Consider the following 4,883-nt stretch of genomic DNA (forward strand, 5'->3'; position numbering starts at 1 on the left):
TTTTTTTTTTTTAATGTAATAAATATGTGTTTGTGCCTGACTGCCCGTAGTCCGCGGACATCCGCTATAAGCGTATAAAGCTATAATAACCCCATGAACTATTCATTCAATATTTAACTATTCATTCATTATTTATAAAGCTATAACCCCATGAACTTATAGTTGTACACTTGCGTGTAATCCAACTTTATTTTGGCGTTTTTTCCACAGACAATTTTGGAAATCAAGTGCATGCCCTCTTTACTTTATTTCTCTCTATAAAACGGCCCTTCTTGCTTATTACCTAATACCATAGCACTTTCTTGATTGCTTCATTTGCTGCTTACCAGTGAAACAAAGCTCGAGTCATGGCCCAGACCAAGATCGTTTTAGCTTTGATCTTGCTTGCATTCATGCTTATTCATCACTACTACTCCATTCACAGAACAAGTAGCTTGGATTCTGCTGAGGATGAGGCCAACATGTGGTGCCTCCCGCCGCCACTTGATCAACAACCAATGCCACGGTGGCAGTTGTCGGTAAAACTGCCATGCCGCCACCTTCGCGCAACGGTGTTGCTGGATTTTGGTCAGCACAGCATGGTGTTAGGCATAGCGTTCCACATTCCATTCACAAACAAGGCTTGCGCTTCTCTTGGCTGGCTTTATACTTTTTAATTAATTTCGGGTTCCTTATTACACATTCAACTCATATCTCATGTTCTGTGTTTCATGCTTAAGGTTGTCTCCAATGTACTGTCATTATGTAATATTTGGATTTTGTTCAAATATGTTTTTAGTCAAAGTAAAAAGAAAAAAGTTGTGAGATTAAACTTCTATTTACAAAAACTAATATATTTGTTATGATTCATTTACATTAAACTTAGGATTCATGGTCATTAGTCACCAACACTATATCTTAGAATCTTATGACTATTGACTAATATCAAAATCTAAATCGTTGAATTTCATTATTCTGATCTCGACGAATTATATTTACTCAACGTTAGAACAATTAAAACATTAATAAATTTGTAATACACATTACTTAGCGGATGGGTGCATGGTGGGATGTGGAGATAGATGTCCATAATGTCCCCTAATTAAGGTGGGATAGTGTTCCGCATTCTATCCACAATCTTTGGTGCATTTTATACTTATTAGTTTGAGTTTCCTTATTACAAATTCAACTGTGTATTTCGTTTGTTGTCTCTAGACAGGTAATTAAGTTTATATCTCAACTCAATACCATTATATTTCGATAATATTTACAAATTGAATTTTGCTCTAAATATGTTTTTGTTGACATCTTTGAAAATTATCTAATTTGAATTTTTATATATATTCAAGACTTGTATTTTAGTTGGTGACCATACAAAGACGTTTTCATGTATGTAATTATCTCAATTAAAAAAAAAAAAATCTTATAACGAAAATTTAGCTACGTATTTCATATCTGAAATAATTTGTGTCCCGATTAATATATATGTTTGGAACCAGCTGAAAATGCAAGATAAAGTAGTAAACTATTATTTTGATGGAGGAAGTTTATTTCTTTTATAAAACAATTTAAATAAATATAGTGCGTGTTTAGTTTGTTATTTACCATCTCTTGATCGATGCTTAAGGTTGTCTTTATTAATGAATATTATTCTATTTGTTTAATAATTGAAGATACACTAATTTTATCAAAAATTAAGTTTTCTAAGAGGGAGACAATAGTTTGATGTCATACGATTGTGGGGTTGTGATACGGTGGGCTGGAATTATGTGGAATCAGTAGGTGCATCTCGTGGTTTATTGTTAATGTGGGATGATTTATTATTTAAACGATCCAACTGATATAAAGGAGATGGTTGGCTATGCATTGAAGGTTTGTTGACAAAAAATAACTTAAACTGTACATTCTGTTTGGTGTATGGATCACATGTGCGGAGTGAGAAACTGGTGATGTGGAGGAGTTAATCTATATTATGGGTTTATATCAAGTTCCGTTTTGTTTCATGGGAGACTCTAGCGAGATATTAAGGTTGGAAGAAAGGAAAGGCGCTGTTAGTTTACCGGCATCTGCGGAAGAATTTAAGGAATGGGTGCAAGATTTATAGCTGGTGGATTTACCGCTAACTGATCGAAAGTTCACATGGTTTCAGGGTCGATCTTGCAGCCGCATTGACAGAGTTCTCGTCAGTGTGGAGTGACTAGAGGAATTCCTAGATACTCAATTGAAAGGGGGACCTAGAGGTTATTCAGATCATTGTCCGTTGATTTTGGAAGATACACATGAAGCCTGGATTTTTGGTTTACACATGAAGAGTTTCTGAGGATGGTGAAGGATGAGTGGAGGAATTTGGGCGAGGCTCCGTTCACTAATAAGCTGAAGGCCTTAACGGTACCGTTGAGGAGATGGCATAAGGACAATTTTGGGGATATGGATATAACAGGATAAAGAGGTTTGAGGAAGCGATTAAGAAGATTGATGATATGGTTACTGCTGGTAGTTATGATGGAACAGTAGAGATTCATTGGAAGCAGATGTCTCGATCTCAACATGCTAGAGATATGAACAAAAATACTAGATACTTCCATAACCTAGCGTCGGCCAGAAAGCGAAACAACAGAATCGATTCTCTTGTTATTAATGGCAGATTGGTGAGAAACCAGGTCAGAATAAAGGTGGCAATCACAAGGTTTTATAAAGATCTATATCGATAGGAATTTGCTCCTATGATTGGGATCTGTGATGGATTGGTAAAATGGATTGATGACGAAGAGGCAGCAGTGTTAGAGGCGATGCCATCGCCTGAGGAAGTACAAGAGACAGTTTGGGATTGTGAGTCAAGTAAAGCGCCAGGGAGTAATGGGTACAACATGAACTTCATCAAGAAATATTAGGGTGAGATTGACCAGGAATTTTCTGCAATTGTGTTGGGTTTTTTCCAAATCGCGAAGCTACCAACGGATGCTAATGTAACATGGGTGGCACTAGCTCCAAAATTTGTGGGAGCAAAGGAAATCAAAGATCTAAGGCCAATTAGCATAGTTGGTTATATATATATAAGGTGATATCCAAAGTACTGGTGAGAAGAATGTGGTTAGTGATGCCAGAGTTAGTGAGAGAGACTCGGTCTGCTTTGTAAAGGGTCGCAAAATACACGATGGTGCACTCATTGCTTGTGAGACGGTCCAATGGCTAAAGATGCGTAAGAAGCGGGCGGTAATAATCAAGTTGGACTTTCAGAAAGCGTACGATAGGGTGAGATGGAGCTTTGTGGATATTGTGCTACAACAGATGGGTTTTGGTCTTAGATGAAGTACATGGGTGAAGAAATGTGTGACTACAGCATCTGTGTTAGTGTTGATTAATGGGTCACCATCCAAGCCGTTCAAAATGGAGAGAGGTCTTAGACAAGGAGATTATCTCTCTCCCTTTCTGTTTGTTCTTGTCGTTGATGTCTTACACAGGATGGTGGGTGAGGCAGTCAGAAATGGACATATTTCTCCACTCTTGGTGGGAAGAGACAACATAGAGCTGTTGCATCTCCAATTTGCAGATGACACAATCTTATTTTGCCCACAAGAAATAGAAATAATAGTGAATTATAAGAGACCGTTGCGTTGTTTTGATTTGATGTCTGGGCTGAGTATAAACTTTGATAAGTCAAGCTTGATTTCGGTTAACTGTGAGCAGGAATGGGTGATGAATATGTGTGATTTGTTGGGATGTGTGGAAGCCACTCTACCTGTCAGGTACCTAGGAATTTTCCTAGGTGCAAACCCTCGCTTGGTGAAGACTTGGAAATCGATTATAGACAAGGTAGAAGATAAGCTTAGCTTATGAAAAGCAAAGTCTCTAAACAAAGCTGGTAAGTTGATTCTCATAAAATTTGTTCTTAATAGCTTGCTAGTGTACTACTTAAACTTGTATAAGATGCCAAAGGTGGATACAGAGAAAATAATTGGATTACAAAGAAGGTTCTTGTGGAGTAAAGAAGATGGGACTAACGGGATACCACTTGTGAAATGGGAAATGGTGCAAGCTCCCAAAAATTTAGGAGGCTTAGGGGTGGGGGATGCTTTAATCAGAAATGCATCGCTTCTATTCAAGTGGTGGTAGCGCTTTTCGAAAGAAGATTGTCTGTTGTGAAAGAAGGTTGTATGTTCTTGTAATCATTTGAACTCAACTGTAATGTTGTCAAAATAGCCTTTACCATCAAGAGGTGGCCCGTGGAAAGATATTTGCCAGTTCAATATTAAAGAGCCTCAGGGGTAAGAAATGATGATTAGTGGTTTGGCTATGGAGTTGAGAAATGGCAGAATGTAAACAATAACGAAAAAAAATTGTTGTAAATTGTCTTAGATTCATGTATGATTCAGCTCTTGGTTATATATCAGAAATAATAAAATCAATTTATTTGATTAAATACTTGTATAATTATTCTAATTCAAAATTTCTAACAAAAACATGAAATTGAAAATGCATATATGTAATTAAAATTGTGTACATGTTAGCAGAGCATTTGGCAGAATTTATTGACGGCTCTGGAGTTGACTTTAAATTTGTCTTTTTATATTGACCTCAGCATTTCATGATATGATAATATATAAGACAGTTTCAGTTTAGAAAAGAAAAGTTAAATGTGACAATGCAAACACATATTTTATTAGCTAAAGCCGAAGAAATAAATAATTGAAATTAACAAAGGAACAACACAAATAGGACCGCATCGAGCAATCAAAATGCTATTGAAAAATAGAATAGTACTTACCATAAATTCATCTTTTATGCCAAAAAAAAAAAAAATCTACAAATAACCCACTTAACGTAAATTCATCTTTTTCAAGTGTTATTTTATCAAAAACTAAATTTTTTAAAAAATCAAAATGATAATTTATTCAAAAAAGTAG

Source organism: Arachis ipaensis, chromosome B05 (genome assembly GCF_000816755.2).
Source record: "Arachis ipaensis cultivar K30076 chromosome B05, Araip1.1, whole genome shotgun sequence".
NCBI classification, from domain to species: Eukaryota; Viridiplantae; Streptophyta; class Magnoliopsida; order Fabales; family Fabaceae; genus Arachis; species Arachis ipaensis.